This window comes from Corvus cornix, chromosome 3, assembly GCF_000738735.6.
Source record: "Corvus cornix cornix isolate S_Up_H32 chromosome 3, ASM73873v5, whole genome shotgun sequence".
NCBI classification, from domain to species: domain Eukaryota; kingdom Metazoa; phylum Chordata; class Aves; order Passeriformes; family Corvidae; genus Corvus; species Corvus cornix.
Window position 1 is genome coordinate 113,541,807 of NC_047056.1, and position 18,887 is coordinate 113,560,693.

At 45.6% G+C, this 18,887-nt stretch overlaps 1 protein-coding gene across 3 annotated transcripts in view; it reads right to left on the reverse strand.

The window, feature by feature from the left end:
• EXTL3 (exostosin like glycosyltransferase 3) overlaps window positions 1–18,887 on the reverse strand; it is a 135,930-nt gene that overhangs the window by 108,957 nt on the left and 8,086 nt on the right. For 2 of the 3 annotated variants that reach the window (XM_039568154.1, XM_039568155.1), the window contains exon 1: window positions 6,034–6,267. The exons of the other annotated variant lie outside the window; for it this stretch is intronic. The gene's annotated coding sequence lies outside the window, so the exon portion shown is untranslated. Of the gene's footprint in view, window positions 1–6,033; window positions 6,268–18,887 lie in introns of those variants that run through there. 3 annotated transcript variants of the gene reach the window in all.

Sequence of the window (18,887 nt, forward strand, 5' to 3'; positions counted from 1 at the left end):
TGGCAGCCTCAAAGTTGTTTTAAAGGTAAGAAGTGTAAGAAGTTTGCAACTACAACAGAGCCCAGCAGCAAAAAAACCAAAATGCTTCTGTGTCCATCAAATCTGACCTGCTCTGCTGGAAGGGAATCACGTCAGAATGAACTCCACCTTCTGCTCTTAACAACCACCCTACAAGATCACTACAAGGACAGCTCTCCCCCTTCTCCAGGTCCTTGTTTTTGTTTCGGGATGCACCGTTGAGAACTTTGGAAGGAAAGGCTTAAAAGCTAATTGTCAGATGCCACAGTAATTAGTGGCACCTTTCCAAGACATCCATCTCTGGCTGCTTTTCCGATAGCTGGCTCCTCCTCAATCCCCACATTAAAATGAAGGTACACAAGGTAGGCGGCAGATTCATTTCCAAGCACCAAGGTCTTCCCAGGAGAGATGCCTAAGGAAAGAAATATCTTAGCTAAACAATGCATGGGTTGGTTTTTCTCCTTCCTATTTGCTATGGAAGTGCTATCTTTATTAATTATCTGAGAGCGATGTTAACCTATTCCCTGACACGTATTATTAGGTGTACAATGCATTTCTGGGAGTCAATAGGCTCCTGTATCACATGGCCAGAAAATTACCTCTAAATGAGGAAGACAGGATCATACTGTCCTGACTTCTGCCCACCTGCTGGTCACACATCACAGCTTTGATGTCACTACTGCACTTATATTAAAGATTTCCAACCTATTTTACTTGCAGACCCTCACAAGCTTTCCTGCAGACAGAAAGGCTGTGGTAGGGAATTCAAGACTACTCTGCTTAGACTTTCCAGACCCCTTAGAAAGAGGCTCACAGCATTGCTCTATATATTTAGGCTCTGCTCTCAACTCCGAGGCTCCCCACTTGTTTGGCAGCTTCTTCTTGTCACAAGCTCCAACGCTTCCATGCCAACCTTTTCCAGGCATCATCTGCGTGTCAGCAGTACTCCACAGCATATCCTCCACTCCACACCAACACAATCCAGAACACATCACTTCCCACTAAGTGCCTACACAGAGCAGACCTGCAGCATAATGACTTCCTCGTGCCCGTAATAGAAACGCTAAAAGACGTGTACGAATCCCAGCCCGATGTGCTCCCGCGTTACATACGATGCGGAGGCACCGGACCACGGGTGGAAAAGATAAAGAAGCCTTTCCCACGTTCAGTGACGTGCTCAATTCTATTAAATCTGGACCCAGAAGGTGGGATACGTATGGGGTGGGGAAAAGAAAATGGAGATGTGTTGATGGGACAGCGTAATGGAGGATGTTGGATGGTTTTAATTGTATTGCTTTTACAAGCAGAGAAGCCAATTTCCACATTTAGTGTCCAAACTTGAATCCATCACGTCTTTGACCGGATTTACAAACCTGTCAAGAAGTGATCCTTGAGGAAGGCAACACATGCTCAGAGCACTGCATTTCCTGTTCTGTGGCACTGTGGCCTTTAAACAAATAGAACTCACTTCCAGATGAATCCATCGATGCCCAATATTCCGGCACAGATTTGAGATGACTTTGTTACACTGAAGGGTAGCACTGAATGGGAAGAAAGCTCATGCAGAGGCAGATATTGGAATCCACACTTCAGGCAACACTGGTACCAAAACACACCAGGAAGAAAAACAAACCTCAGGCTGTCACTGTCCCTAAGACTAAAGTTAGATGAGAAGATACCTGGAAGTATTTTGAACCATTAAAGAAAGCATTTTATGAGACAAGACAGGTAAAAGACCAAGCACCTGGGCACTGGGCAAAGTAGGGGAATAAAAGCGTTACTCGTGCACTGGGAAATGTTATTTACATTTTCTATTAGAAGAAGCTTGAAAGTGTTTCTTGGAGACCGTGGGTTAAGCCCATGTTCCGATACCACTCTCAGGCAGGCGTTCGCATTAGAAAAGTGGCACATTTTCTTAATGCTCCAAAATTCATGGGGAAAGGGGAGGGCAGAGGATAGCAGAGAAAACACAAACGCAGGCAACAAGATTCCAACCACTTAAGAAACTGAGAGCAAGAGCAGAAATCCTGAGATTCATTAAAAATATGTGCTTTAAAATACTCTTTATGTCTATTAGTGGCTACAGATTAACAGCTGGTTTGGAGGTTTAGGGTTCTGTCCCACCCAAAAAAAACCATAAAGGATTGATTTGATTGATTTATAAGTCTCAATTTTCTGTATTTCACTTGATTTTACCCGTGAGGGACAGGTCACTTTGTGGTGTTATTGGTTATATCAACATAGTCCTGAGAAACCATTATCCATTTACCACCAATTAGCAGGGACAGATCATCAAATCCCAGAATAGTCTGGGCTGGAAAGGACCTTAAAGCTCATCCAATTCCAACCCCCTGCCATGGTCAGGGTCACCTTCCACTAGCCCAGGCCGCTCCAAGCCCTGTCTAACCTGGCCTTGGACATTTCCAGGCACGGAGCAGCCACAGCTTCTGGGTAACCTGTGCCAGCACCTCCCCACCCTCAGAGGGAAGAATTCCCTCCTAAAATCTAACCTAAACGTACCCTCTTTCATCCAAGATGGATTAGTCAGACCTCTAAACTGCTCTTGCCGGTAACAGGCATCAATTAACAAACGGCAATGACTTCACAGAAACGGGATTTCAATTTGCACTTCAAAACTGGCCCTGCAAGTGCTGTAATAACATCAATTTACCTGGTGGGCCAGCGCTCCAGGCTTCCTACGCCCAGGCAGCCCGGGGATCGATGAGCTGCAAGCCACGGAGCTGCACATGCTTCTGTCTTTATCCTTCCTAAACAAACCCCAAAACCTCAAACTGGCTTTGCACCTCTTCTCAGGCAGCATCCACCACCACGATTTGCATGTGACGAACAGCCGGCTGCGCTGCAGGAGCCAAACTCAACCACGACAAGCCCCAGTAAACAGCACTTTCAATGTTCTCCGAGAAGAAAACTCTGCTTTTGAGGATATGTCTAAATTGCAGCCCCACAACTGCAGCTCATTCCCGTGCTAGCTTTAGCCCAGCAAGCACAGCCTGTGTCAGCACGGGTTGTAGGAGACAACTGGCGGTCCCAGCTGCGTCCCCCAAATCCCATGGGAATGCTTCCCCCACTGCCAAGCCACACAGCAGCAGAGATACTTTTTTGTCTTCTCAATACACAGTGGCGTATCTAAACACGCCTACAGGTTACACTTGCCTTTTTCACATGAAAACAAACAAAAAACCCCAGTATTTTGCTTGTTGGGTGGTTAAGACATAGGAATCCTGCTCTGGGTTTCGATCGTTAGGAGTAACACCAAATATTCCACCCCGAGTTAAAATCCCGGTGTTAGGAGCTGCTTCAAAACGTTCACAGTCTGCTCCCTCTCAAAAAATAAAGGTATTCAGCACAGATCACAGAAAAAATCTCTGGTGATGAGACAGAAGCTAATGACCACAAGGTCCCTTCCCGTTCACTGTTTCTGTGGGGTTTCCAAAGCAGAAAAATTGTCTCTGGACCAGGAACCAATTCACAAAGGGCTGCCGTGATCTTGGCATCAAACAGGTAACATCTGTGGTTAGCTGCAATTCCCAGCCTGGTGAAAACATTACCGTGGGCAGCAGGAGGAATGCCCTGGGAAAACAGGCAAGGCAACCGGGAAAGGCAACAGGAGTCAAAGAGCAAAGAGGAAAAAATCAGGCAACAGAGACTGGAAGGAAAAAACAAAAAATACAAAATATATACAGCCAGAAGGAGAGGGACAAACGCTAAAAACTTAAGCTGAAGATGTCATGGCATTTCAAGAATTAATAGTTATGGGAAGCAAGCTCAGGAAGGGCTCTGGCTCCCCATAAATAAACAAAACTTGGGAATGCGTCAACAAGATCCAACTCATCAACTAAACAGTCCCAGAGATCCACAAATATTCACGGGAAGATGATGATGATGATGATCTTTCCCAGCCCATCTGAACAGTACACAAACAACCCTCCAATTTTGCCGTGTATCATTGAGACACAGCCTAAGTGAAGGCAATTCAACAATCATGTTTTACTTGTTCCCTGCATTTGCTGCTTTTGCTCTGACTTGACAACTGCCAAAATCCATCATCACGTGTAAACAAACATGAGAGCTAAGAGACCCCACTTGAAAAATCAGAGAATTCCAGAAAACTGCTTTGGACTTCCCTTCTGCAACACAACATCAAGAAGTTCAAGAACTGTCTGTACCACAGCTGAGCTGCCGGAAAAATTTGCTCATTCAAGGCAGTCAGTTACCCCTGCTCCAGAATCCCTGAACACTGAGCTGAACCCATGCAAACTCCCATTTCTGAACGAGAAATGGAAAAGCAGAGGCATCCTAAAGTCCTGAGTGGGTACAGATAACAACTGGGCTCTCAGATGGTACATGAAGTTAAGGGATTTGTGAGGGGAAGGCGAAGCTCTCTCCCCATCATCACATAATCAGACTATGGTTCATTTCTGATGCTATTTCTGCACAGAAACGAATTTAAGATTACTCAGTACTTGATAAAACCTGACAACCCACGTTCCAAGATGTTACTATCTTGGATATCATAGATTTCTCCATGAGAACAGAAATATCTAAGATAATCACCTGCATGTGACACTCCTCTCAGGAAACAAAGTTACTTAATCTTCTTCACACACATGTGAGACTTGCAGCACAAGAAACCCAGGCACTTTAAAGGCAAGTTATCGTACCATGATATAAACACACGATCTGTCAGACTCACGCAAAAGCAACAAGAGGTCAGAAACTGGTCAATGTTTGGATTTTAACACACACACAGCAACAGAACAGCCTATTTAAAGTGCTTCTCAGCACCTCTGTGAATCCTTAATACCACTTGAACCATTTCCAGGCCCTTCAGGCTCCAAATTGTTTGGGTTTGGACCAGGGTAACAGGGCATTAGCCTGTTGGCAGTAAGTTATTATTGCCACACTGGTAAAATTTTTGGTAAAGACCCCGATGTTTTTTGAGCAAGAAGAGACCTCATGTGGGGAAAACAGCTGGGAAAAGAGAACAACACAAACCTCAACTTTAGCAAATAACTCACAGGAGTGCAATACCAGCCACGCTAAGTAGCCCAGAGCAAGGGCAGCCTCATCCTTGCTGTCCTCACCACCTCACAAGGCAGAACCCCATCAAGAACCCCAGGGACCACGACTCAGGCACTGCCTCGGAGTGGGAGAAATGGGGTTTCACTGGCCAGGGGGGCTGTGACAGCCCCCAAAACACTGGGGATCCACAGGCGGGACAAGGAGGTCTCAGGATCCTTGCTGGATGCAGGAGCAAGGACAGGCAGGAAGGCTGGAGCCTGTCAGCAGTACCTGGGCACCACCTGCCATCACAGCCTTCCCACCATGAGGGTCCCCAGCCTTGTGGGGACCCCTCCACAGTGTCCCTCACTCTGTGAGACCCCCACAGCGCCCCTCATGCTGTGAGGGACTCTCTCACAGCCCCCCAGCCCTGAGGGACTCCCCCCTTGCAGTATGACATCCCCACAATGTCTCTCACGCTGTGAGGTGAGGGACCCCCTTCACAGCCTCACCAGCCCTGAAGGAACCCCAGTCCCTGAGGGACCCCCCTCACAGACCCCCCCAGCTCTCAGGAACCTCTCCCCACCGTGAGCCGAGCCCTGAGGGAGCCCCGCTCACAGCTCTCCCCCAGCCCTGAGGGATCCCCCTCAGATCCTCCCCAGCCCCGAGGGATCCCTTTCACCGCCCCCCAACCTTCAGGGAACCCCGCTCACAGCTCCCCCAGCCCCAGGGACCCCTCTCGCAGCCTCCCCAGCCTTGAGGGACCCTCGCTCACAGCTCCCCCGGCTCTCGGGGACCCCGCGCCCCTCTCCTGCCCCTCAGGGACGCCCCAGCCGAGCCCCCCCACGCCGCCGCTCCACGGGGTTTCCCCGGACTGTACCATTCCTGCCTAACCCGGCCCCACGGGCTGCCGCGGGGGGGGTTCCGGGGGGGATGTTACCGCTCTCCCACCTTCCTCCCCCTCTCCCCGTGCGTGGTACGGTCCGCTCCTACCTCTCGGCGCCCTCACTTCGCCCTCCCGGCGGAGCCGCGAGTGGCTGGGGGGGGAGCCATAGCCGCTGCCTCGTCTTCCCGCTCCGTCCGCCCTCCCCTGCTCCCCCCCCCCCACGGGCCGGACACAGTTGGTTTATTCCGAGAAGCCGGCCGGTCTTCTCCCCTTAAACCGCTGGGTCTCGCACGTCTTCGGCCATTTCCGACCGAACCGGCGGAAGTTACCGAAGTGGTGGCGGAACCTAACGATGGGGGGCGGAGATAGCCGAAATGGGGGCGGAGATAGGCGAAGCGGAGGCGGAGATACCCGAAGGGTTGAGGGCGGGGAGCAGAGAGACTCGCCTCCGGAACCTGCCGGGAACAGCCGAAGGTCCCTCAGCTCGGCTCCCGCCACTGCGCACGCGCGCCGCGCCCGGGCGCTTTTTCCCGCCTAAAAGGCAGGCGCGCGCCCCTCTGTGCCTCACACCCTCCGCTCCCCTCATGGAGGGGCCGCCATGTTGTCAGTGCCCGATGCTTCCTCGAAGGGGCAGCCGCAGGCCGGCCCTGTGGGCACACAGCTCTATGTATCCCCCTAAAATCCTGTCAGAGTGTCCTTATGGAGCTCAGTCAGTCCATGCAGTGCTATGTATCCTCCAAGAACCCCATGAGGATGCCGCCACGGAGCTCTGTCATGCCACAGCCCTATAGTTATGTGGATGCAGTGGTTGCCACTGACCCTGTGAGAGCTGTCCAGGTGCCTCCTGGCAAAAGGGGTTAGGAAAACAACTGTATTGTGGGAAAATGATCAGCAGATACTAAAATACCACTATGGTTTGGAGTTTGTTACAAAATAACATCCAGATCCAAGCCGGAGGGTTGGCGTGAACAGCATCAGTGGTTAAATGTTGTTAAGTCAGAGGAGCTATGTAGAAATCAGTGACAAGTACCAAACATAGAATGCAACAGATGGTAACTGAAGCAAAAGAGGGGAAAAAAAGCAATGAAGAAATAAATGTGGGGGGGAAAGGCAAGTAACAGTGCCAGCATCTTCTCACAACAAAACCACGTCACACAGGTCCAGTCCCCTGTTTATGCATTCTAATTTTATATATTAGGAGCTCCATGAAAGGCATTCATATTTATAGCAATCAAATTCCACCCCAAAACACACAATCTGACAACTTTGGGGGAATTAGAGAGTTTTTCACAGGAAGAAATGGGGGTTTATCTCCAGGAGTAAAAGAGGGTGGTGTGTTTCTGGCCACAAAGCTCCAAGAATCTCAGCTTTAATAAATCATGAGCACTTCAAAATGGCGAAAAACCACTTTTCCATCGCTCTGCACTTTCTAGCAGTCATTTACACATGTGTAAAGAATGCAAGGAGAAACTAACTTTTATTCTGAGATGAAAAACCAGCGAGGGTTGAGGCGGGGGCACAGGTCCGCCCTTTGATAAGCAACACAAAATCCAATCTCACCGCAGGGAACATGCTGTACAGAAGGGCAGGAATAGGCACTGCAGGTTCAAAGGCTCAGAGAAACAATACTTTTTATATTTTATCAGGACAAAAATTTTAAAAAGACTATGACTATCACACAGTAGAAAGACTAAATTAACATTGGAATCATTGAACACACCCACGTTGTCCTACCACACACATCTGTTCCCACTGTGCCACGGCTTGGGGTTTTGCATTCCACCCTGATCTACCTGGAGCTCTGCATGAGGAAACAGGGAGACAATCAGTCCCTTCAGGTCCTCACTGAGGAAGAGACACCAGTGGAGAATGTGCACTTCAGGACTCAACTCAAGCAACAATTCTTCTCCCAGCTACCAGAAGAAAACAAGCTGCCAGGATCAGCAGCCAGTCTGACAAGTCTCCCTTTCAGGAAGTGTTATCAAGGCTATTACAGATTATATTGACAGAGACACCTTCAGATTTAATCCCCTTCTCTGTGTGTTTCCCCTTCTTACTCTTAACAGGAATTGGTATTAAAGAGGAGTTTTCAGCTTCCCTTCTAGCAAGTGAAAAATGCACTACTCTGCTGCCTTCTGTTTATCCCAAAAGAAAAATTACTGTATTCAAATACCCTCAATTTCCAAACTTTCCTGCCATCCGGGCTTTTATTTTCTCATACACATTTAAAATTTCCACATCACAAATGGATCCTAAAGGACAGAGTCTATAACCTGTGATTAATAATAGTTTAAACAAGAAAATAAGTTGCAGATAAAGTTGCCCAACACTTTTCTGGCAAGGAGAAGCCTTTTACTCTTATCAGCTTCCAAACCTGTTTTCCCAAAGGAACAGACTCAATTCACAGTGCCAGTCCTGTTAAAGACTCGGAAGCTCCATGGTGACCTTGAGCTGAAGCTGACAGGGTGGAGGACTGAAAACACTAATCCTGCTGTACAGAAACGTGCAGATGTAAAGCAAAGCCACCTAAAAAGCAGCCGCCGTTTAGATCTTGGCCTTCCGTTCAACCTTTAGGAAGAAACTCTTCCCTGTGAGGGTGGTGAGGCCCTGGAATAGAATTCCCAGAGAAGCTGTGGCTGCCCCATGCCTGGAAGTGTCCAAGGCCAGGTTGGACAGGGCTTGGAGCCCTGGGATAGTGGAAGGTGACTCTGCCCATGGCAGGGTGTGGCACTGGATGAGCTTTAAGGTCTCTTCCAACCCAAACCAGTGTGGGATTCTGCTCACAGAATGATTTCTTTAGACACCTCTGTATTATTTCAGGCTGGGAACCTCCCTTATATTTATTACCTTTGAACTTACCTACACTTGGCAGCTGCAGCTGAACGCAGTCAGTGCCATCACACCTTTGTGTCCTTTCCACGTAAATAGTCCCCACTTTCCCTCTTTTCCTTACCTGCACTACATTCCCTCCTCCTAATCTCCCTTCCTCCTAAACATGTATTGCATCCTGGTGTCTCCAACCTGCTCTAAATTACATTGAGTCATTGCAAGCAGGTATTAAGGAGTTTCAGAGCCAGCTAATGCACATTTCCGTGGCACGCTTCCATGGCCTGAAATAAACCTCAGAAAAACACGGAACAACAATGGCAGGGAGGACCCTGGGCTTCCATCTTTTCCCCGCTGCAATCCTTCTGGTACATCTTTTTTAATCTCTTTGTCCTCCCTTCCACAGGAGACAGTACCAAGGTTGGACCATCCACGGATTTTACAAGTTTCGTGGAATGTTTTCAGACCGCACTCTTAACCTCAGACACTTCTATCGGATTTCATAGGATTCAGCCACTTTTTAGCCCCAGGGTGCTGTAGGTGCTAAATAGATTATCTGCATCTCTCAGCCACTATGGAACAACTACACAGCAAAGCTCAGTTTTTAATCCTGCTGAGACTCCGACTGCTTTTGGCCATCAGGTATCCCATGGCTTCACGAGAGGAAATGTTAATCTGGAACGCTGGCCAAACTCCAGCTTAGGTAATTATATTCTGACAATTTACATTTTCCCTGCAGTTTTTTAATGGATATGGAAATTTTTTTTCTTCCCTTACTTTATGACATAAAAGCAGTGGCCTGGTCGTGCTCCTGCTGTTAGAGCAGCTGCCAGGCTTCACAGCTTAAGTAGCTGCATTTCAGGGGTAAGTGAAGGCATCTCAGTACAGTTAAATAAAACCCTTTGAAGACCCCATGGGCACAAGGAGTATTGTAACAATACACCCCACTGCTGGCCATAAAGCATGGAAAGGGCTGGAACGTGAAATTAATCACCCGGGGGCAATATCTGGCCTAGGAAAGGAAAAGGAAGGGACACAGAGACATAAAGGCTTTTTCCTCCCAAATCCTAATTCTGCTTTGGACCCGGTGCAGCCCCAGCTGGGATCCAAAGAGCAAACACAATGAACTGTCAGCATCCTGCACAGAGGAACCAGTTCCTGGTGGCAAAAGAAAATAAGCTTATAAAAGTAGTGGAAGCTTTTGGAAAGATGCTGGAGGACACTGCCTGGTGCTTAAATGGGATGAGGAAGATAAACGCCTGTTCCCTTGCTAATGAGGGCACACTTGCTGTTTTTATTTTACCTGGCTTTGTAAAAGAAAAATCATTGGGCAAGAAATGGAGTAGAAGTTTTTGTTTGGGGTGGAATATTATGGATCACACTCTGAGTACATCGAATTGCACTGCCACATGTTTGATTAGGGACAAACATTCTAGATAAATTAATTAAATGACTGTATTATCATAGAATCACAGAGTGGTTTCGGTTGGAAGGGACGTTAAAGATCCTCTCATTCCAAGCCCAAAACCACAATGTTTTGTTTATAAAACCATTCATAACCATACTATGTTCTTTTCTTCACAAAAACCTTTCTAAAAGGCTAATTTTCCTATTTCAGCAACACCTATGTAAGTTCTGAGGGATGAGGACAGTGGTGACAAAGAAATGGAGAGATACTGGATGGATAGAGACAAGTGTAGCTTTCCCTCCTCCCCAGTATGTTCCAGATCACTACAACCAAAAGCTGTTACCAGCACTAGGTAAGTATTTTTCACAAGTAGTTTGTTGACCAAAATATGGTTTTCCCCATCCCCAAAATGACCAGAAATGAATTTCAGTGTGATGGGCCACTCCTGGCTTTGGTGGAGCTGGACATGGCATAAGTGGGTGAAGGTAGAGGGAGTTTCCTTCCCCTTGTTCTGTAACAGCTCGCAGTAATTCTACACCGATCCAGCATCAAAAGAAATTATCTAAAACATATCTAAATAGAATTTATCTACAGAAATAATATTTTAAATCCCATTAAGAGACTTCCATATTGCAATACCCCTGGAAATTTCATGGACTCCTAAGAAAGACAGAATCCAAAGCAGGAAGCAGCAGCCCAGCCTGGGGACAGCCAAGCAAAACTCCAACTGGGTCTTGGCAATGGCTGAGTAACGGCACAAAATACCAGCACTGCCTCTTTCCTCAAGGCTCCTTCTCCTTCCAAGCCCTGCTGCACTAAGGAATCAGCTGCATTTCTGGAAAATTCCCTTGAATTCCTGGAGTATTACAGCTAACCATGCTTCCCCTTCATCTCAACACAGATGCTTTGAAGTTTTCCAGAGATACCCAAGGAAGAAGACACATCCAAATACCCAGACTAGCCCCAAACTCCACCCTGGAACAGATGGCGAGATACTAAATACAGACACATCTGGTAACCACTGGTATGAAAAAGCTGGCAGGCATCAGCTTATTCTGCTCTACTAAATATTCCATAATTTGAACTTTATTTAAACAGAAGTTAAAAAGAAACAATCATTTTGCTTGTCTATAACATAATCCCCAAACACCTACATATTTAAACTGTGGCACAGCTCGGGCATTACACTCTGGCCTACCAAAAGCACTTTTTTTTTAATTAAGCACTCAGCACTGTCTAAACTTAAATTAAAAGTGACTGCAAACCAAGCAGTTGGGTAAAGTACAAAAGCATAGTTTTCAGCGTGTGCTTTGTTGCACCAGGCTACCAGACTCAAGGCTGTGATGCTCCAGCTCTTCAGCTCACCCTCGAGTCCACAAAATTTGAGGGTCCTTGACAAGCTGCCAGATTGCTGAGCGTGCTTGAAAAGACTGGGGGAGCGCAGACTCTGCTCACGCAGACCTGTGTGTTTAAGCCAGCTGTTCCATTTGTCCCTGGGTTCAGCTCCCACAATGTAAAGCAGGGATAATTCTTCCTTGTCAGGAAAACAATCTGTTAGAAATTATCATCATCATGTGCTAAAGGCAGCTGGGAAACACGTCTGCAGGTGGCTGGGGAAAACACCCACCCTCAAAACCCCCCACCAAACTCAGACCTTGAGCCTGCACACTACCCATGGTCACCCCAAATGCACTCCCAAAACTCCATTTAAATAATCTTTTGGGACATTGTTCCACGGTTCTTTCTGTGAGCTGAGTGAATCATCTGTGTCTGCTAAAAATCCAAAGCGATAGCAGGCATAAAACGATCTTTCTGGATTAGAGTCACTTTGGGAAAAGGCTGTAAAAGGCTGTCTGCTGGGACTGCGCTGGAGGTCCACTGGAGACCCCACCGTTGGGTTTGGATGTGTGCAGAGAGCTTTTAAAAATGACTAGAGAGAAAAAGAAATACTCTGAGGAGCTGGCTGATAAGGGAGTCTTAAATTCCAGGTCTAGAAGGAAGAACAAATACCAACAGTGGGGCCCTGTAAATCCGGGATGTAAGAGCCAACAGACCTCTGAACAAAACAGGCACTGAGCAAATGAGAGGTGATTCTGCAGGAGACTTCTGGCAAATAGTGAGGATGCTGTAATAAAAGCTGCTTGTGATCACTCAATTCAAGCCTATTTGCCACAAATTAACTCAGTTTAAGCAAAATAAAAGCAGGTCTGGAAGGTTTTCAGTTTCAAAAAGTTGAGGTAATTAAGCGAACTAGTTTGAGAGGCTGAATGGCTGAAAGGCTCCACTAAGACCTTGAAACCAAAAAAGAGAAACCATCTGCCTTTGCATCCTGAATAGAGAATGTGAATAAGAAGCACAAGTAGGAAGCGAGGAGAACACACTGGAGATTGGAGATAGTCAGGGTCAAGCCCCCTGTCTGAACAGAGATGCTGCTGTTGAGTGAAGAGAGTGTGGGGGTGAAGGGAGGGTGAGCTCTGACATCCCACAGCCACGTTTGAAAGTGCACCTGAAGTTGTCCTGTAACCACAGTCATCCCCTACTTCCAGTGTCCCTCTGGAATCATGGAGACCTCCAGGCAGAATATCCTTGCTTAAGGATGGAGGATGGGGAAGGCTCATCTCTCAATGACAGACAAGGCTGGAGAACTGAGGCTGAACCAAAACATAAAAAGCATGGAAATACTGAGCACAAAGTGCCCATGAAATCAAAGTTACACCATGCTAAAATAGCCTGGCACTCATCTTTGATAAAATAACCATGGCCTTCTGATAAAAAAGCACTTGGTCTTATTTATTGGGATTCTAGCAAAGCAACCAGAAATCTGGGGACTGTTTGTAAATGGGGAAAACGGGGATCGATAACGAGAATGCCGGGATCGATAATAAACACTTGCATGGCTTAAGTGCTGCAGGTTTTTTAAAAAGCATTTTACCAATGATAAATAACAATAAATAATTGTCAGCATTTTGAGCACAATCTATTTCAAGGCCTAACTTTACTGTACAAAAGGCTTTAAATTTTAAAAAATAGATATCTAAGCAGCACAGCCCTGCTGCCAAAGCCAACCACTAAAATAAGGAAGCAGGTGGCAGCTGCTGCTTTTTCCCAGCTCAGAAGGTACTTCCTCCTTTCCACAGTTCACCCAGTTCAGTTATTAGTGCATTACAAACAGAGCAACCCACTCCAACCTGAATCATAATGAAAATATTTCTTAAAATGTAAACCTTCCTTTTTTGTTTGTTACCTGCAAGATCCTTAAGTGTATTTGCAAAAGCGTGGGACAGGAAATCCAGAGTCTGATCCCTTAATACTGAAGCCAACCACATTGCATAATCCCATTAATACATTTATCAGGCTCCATCTTCACAGTAATCAGGTTTTTAGCCCTTTATACAACTCCCATTAGAAGGCTTTTCCAGCACCTCCCTTGGTTTGAAGCTGTTCTGCTCTTTTCCAGACTAAACTTTTTCAGAGTATTTTGTTCTTGTGCCAGAATTGTCATTTAACTTCAATTACTCTTCTCCCTCTCTGGTATTTACACCAGTGTATTTATCGAGAAAGAATCTAATTTTTCTCTGCCTTTTTTTTGTCACCACCTGACCATCCAGCTTCCTTTAATCATTTTGGGAACCAGATTCCCTGCTATCCAGATCATTTCTAGCAGATGCCCTCCCCTGCACCTTTTCCAGCTGGAATCAATCTTTCTCCTGTGGACAAGGAATGCAGAATGCATTTCAAGCAATGCCTCACTAAAACCTGTTGCAGTGGCATTTGCATTTCCTTGTCACCAGTGGGAATAATTCAGTTGACAAATGTGATCCCAGAATGTATCTTTATCATCAAGACATCAGAATTATCCTGTGGTTGATTAATACATTCCAATTCCCACACAGAACCCCCAGCTTTCTATCAGAGTTTGCATTATAAGAACTCACATTTGCTTACAGACAAATAGTCCTATAGTCAGTCATTCTTCTCCTAGGATCTCCTGTTTTTTCTCTTTTGATGACACCTCCAAATCCCATTAATTTCTGCTCTATCATTAGTCAGTACCTTGATTAAGACCAGGCTTGGGACCAGTCCATGAGGAACACTATTGCTAACTTGCCTGCCAATCCTTTTTCAACCATCCTGCCTTTTCTGCCTTTAATACAGGATTTATTGATGCAAAACAGGAGCAAAATACTTCAATTCTGATTGATTTAAACTCTCTTGCTTTGCATTTTTTTGTTTGTTTTTTTTTTTTCCTTAATGAAAGGCTGGTTTTTGCTGGTGGAGAACAACAAAGGCATATTTCTCCATAAACCAGGCCTTTGCCTGAACTGCAAAGCTGTCCTATTTTTACAGTTGGGCATCTGTAAAAATTAATAAACCATGCAAGTCGACACATTTGATGTTAAAAATGGTAAATGAAGTTTCTTAATGACTAGTCTGACTTTTTCATTGTACTTAGGGTTTATGTCACAAATTTAAAAAACAATGAAAAAGACATGTCAAACTCATAGTTAAATAAAATTAAGCTAAATGTGCTGAATGCATAGCTTAAATTAAAACAAACTGCTTTATTGTACAAAGAAATTCTGCAACCTATAAATAGAACAAATTTCTATCTATTCAGCATGTCTTCAGGTTTCCAGAACTTGAAACAAAATTAATTTCTATTCTCATGCAAAAGAAGAGCTGATGCACAAGTAAAATGAAAAGTGGCAAAAACAACTTCATTAAATTTGAATTAAATTAAATCATTTTCTTTCACCCACCTGTGAAGGAGAGGGCACTCACACAACCCAAGCACAGCCACTGTCCTCCTCCCATCCCTCCTCTCCCTCCCCATAAATCCATGCCCACACAGGAACTGCAGAAACAGGCTGACACCACCACAGAAGTCTGAAATCCCACTGGCCACAGGCAGCAAAGCTTCTCCTGGTGCAAGTGCAGCCAGACAGAGCTCAGCGAGAGGAGCAAACTGGAGAATAAACATGGGGATCACTCCAGCTGGTGTGGGCAGGGTTTGACCCAGCTCTGCACATCCACTGCTGCAGATCAGCAATTGTCCCCAGCAAACATTACCTCAGTACCAGCCTTACAAAATTGCTTCAGCTTCCTCATCAGAGAGGAAAGGAGAGAAAGTAATGACATTGTCCAAGCCTTCTTCATTCACCAGTCCTGAAGCACTCTGAGATCCTCCAATATATGGCAATGCTTGTGTTTAATGAATACCAGTGTCGGCTCGCAAGAGTGCAAGAGCAAACAACCATCTGCCCTTCCTATTACAGCAAAGTTTCACTAAAACCACTACGTATGTCAAGATTTAAATTCAATCAAATTTAAAGAGGAAGAAAAATCCTCCCTTTCTCCCACCAGTGACAGAACAATACTATGCTCTGCCTTTTTTTTTTTTTTTGGTAATTAAAAATAGGCTGAACTTTAGGAGTGTAATTGCACTAGAAGCAGTAGAATAAAGTGCATCATAAAAAGATGCCACTGGGATCAGCTGAAGCCAAGAAAATTGAAAACATTTCAAAGGAACAAAGCCAAAAACACAGAACCAGATTTAAACTTGGCGTGTGCTGTGGCAGGAGGCCAGTGGAAGCAGAACCTGCTGGGGGAGTGTGGAGAGGGAAGGCTCCCTGCTGCAGCCCACGGGTTAGGTGTGATGGGCCAGGTAAGGCGGTGGCACAGCTGGCACACCTGGGAGACATCAGTGAAGCAAAGCCCACTGCAACTTGCTGGGCTCCATCCCGGCGTGGCTGAGCTCAGCTGTGAAACATTCTCATCATATTAAGCCATGGCATTAATAAACACTGAACTGTTATACACCACTTGCCATCTTCAAAGAGCTCTAAACCCAATGACTAATTCTCACAACCACCTCCTTAGGTGCAGGAACTGTTTATAAAGATGAGAACAAAGGCAAAATGGTGAAGTCATTGGCCACAGCTCCTAAAAAGCAATTTTTTAAACCAGAGGAGCACAAGGCTGAAATTCAAGGCTCCCAGTGACACAGCCCCTTCAGTAGGAGGAATTTCCTTTGTGTTTCCGCGACAGCAGGACACATCTACCACCTAAAACACTTGTCCCCAATCCTGAAACTTCACATATAAAGTTACTTCTCTAATGTGTGTGAAACTGATTTTATATCTTCTCTGTGCAGGCAGGGAGCAGCAGAGGAAGCAAAATGGGTGAAGCGATGGTACAATGGAGATCAACAGGAAGTTTTGGCCACTAAACTTGCACTTCAGCTGATGTGGTTTAACCAAGAAAAAAAAAAACACCTAGCAAAGCCTCCTCACTAGAAGGCTGGTAAATCACAATTCCTAGATTCTCTTCTTCATCTCAGTTTTTCCTCCAGCAAATAAAATTACTTTAAAATTTACAAACAGATTCAGCTTTGTGGCAAACTCTTGGAGAAAAGATGCACAGAGCATCTCTGTTACCAATGCTCAGCTCAGCGGAGATCTCCAGGGGAGACCAGAACTAAAAAATATCTTAACAAAATGCCAGAAACAAGAATAAGTTACTAAAGGGAAAATAAACCCAACACACTTGTGTTTCTAAGCACCTCAACAACATTATCAATAAACCCAGATGCAGCCTTCACAAAAGCTGCAGCGACAATCAATTCAAATGGATGGCACTTCTGTAATGCCCCTATTTGACTCTAGAGCTGAAGCAGATAAAAATTCAAAGATTGGACTTCCTTGGTATTTTTATGTTAATCTGCACAGCTTTAGGAAATTGTTGCGACTCAACTCCAATTCACTCTGTGCAGTCAGAGCCATTCAAGTACCTACCAGCAATTTTCATAGCCCTCGAAGTCTATCTCATAACCTGTCATCAACCCAATGCTTTATCTTTCCTGCTCCTTGTCAGGAGCACCAGGCAGGCTCCCCCTCGGTTCAGATAAGCAGAGCAGACCTGACTCATCCTCTTTTTTTTTCCCCTTTCACCTTGATTTGTATTGTCTCCTTTACAATTTATTTTCCTGCAGAGCACAAGATCAGGCTACGTATATGTATAATGTGTATGCAAGGGACAACGAGAGAAAGAAAGTGTTTTTAATCTCCACCTATCCCTCTTTCTAACAGTTCCTTCCGCTTCATCTTCTTGAAGGTATTTTAGCATCAAATTCAAATGAATTCTCCCTTTCTCTTGCTTTTGTTGAAAGAAAACAACAGGACATGTGAGAAACCCAGGCAGAAGGAAATGCTTCCTGATCTGGAGAGCTTGGACTTGCTCAAGCCTTTTGCTGTGTTTCTGCAGAAAGCAGACAAGCAGCTACACCTCACTGCGGGCTACATTTGCCCAAACTGCCACTGCATTTAAACTGAAAACCAGTTTTATTGCAAATAGAGATGGGCATCCACGGGCCTGAGGTCTACCAGGGCAGCAAAGGGCCCCCGCTCTGGCTCCCGTTGATAGATCCCATGGAACAGCTGGAAGATCTCCCTCCCTCCTGGGCACTGTCTGGTATCCACTCACACAAGCTGGCGCAAGCTGGCACTACACCCCTCCCCGAGGCTCTGTGAGTACCCGGGCTATCCCTCATGCCTCACTGCCTGTTTTTCATGAACTTATGCAACCTTCATTACCCTTCAGCCCAGTGTCTCTTTGTCAGGCTTGCATGAAACAGGCTGGCAGGTTCAGAAGTTGTTGGGGTGGCACAAACATACGGGGTGATTGGGTGAGATTGAGGCTCATTTTGTAAGACGACAACACAGATGTTGGTTATTGTGTCATGGATCTGAGCAGAGATCCCAAGCAGCAAAACAACTTAAAGATTTAGGTGTAAGCACGCAGAAAAATCAGTATTTGGATGAACTTGGGAACTGCCAAATGTCTAAAATACCACACTGATAAAGAAACCCCCCAGCCCAGCTTCTTGGCATCAGCCAGCACTAGAATGACACTGCCACGGTCCCGGGGCAGCTGAAGCCAGACAGGAGCACTCAGAGCAGAGTCAGAGGCTGCACCACACTCCCAAACTGCTTCGCCAATTAGACTGGGGTTGCACCACAGGCAAAGAAAGAACAGAGCTGAGATGGACCTAAAAGTTCATCCCTTTACTCCAGGCTGCACAAAGTTTTACTTCAGTAATTTTCTTCCATAAATCCACCTGAAATTCTCCAGAATTTCTTCAGATTATGGTTGTCAGGCCCAGGTCAGTGACAACCCAGGTAGAGCAAAAGCTCTATCTCATCAATCCTTTTAATTCTTTAAGCCTCTCTTTTCACCACCATTGTGATGTTTTCCTTTTAACAAGGCCTTCAAGGCAACATGAAACACAAAAGAGCAAGGAGCAAGGAAAGTCCTCAGGTGGTCAAAGATTCATTACAACAGACAATCATTCCCTTTATCCTCTCTCCAGCCCCCACTTAATTGAGTAGCCTGATAAATTGATGAATTACAGTTAAATGATCTTGCTGTGATGCCTCTTGCTGATGAATAAAGAATATCCTGCCAGAGTCTCCTGCTTTCAGGTGATGGATTTGAGCCCAGGCTGCAACACAATTCCTTGTGACTGACAAGCTCAGCTATTTTCACTCTTAATCTTGATAATATTTGATTGAATAAATCCAAGGTCATAATTTCCTAGGTGGATAAATTGTTCAAAATATCACCAGCCCTCCAATTACTTCAAACTGCGTCAAGAAAAAAGGTGAAGAATATTCATACAAGAGCTGCTGAGATTTCAGCCTCATGGCTGGGAAATATCTACACCCAAAA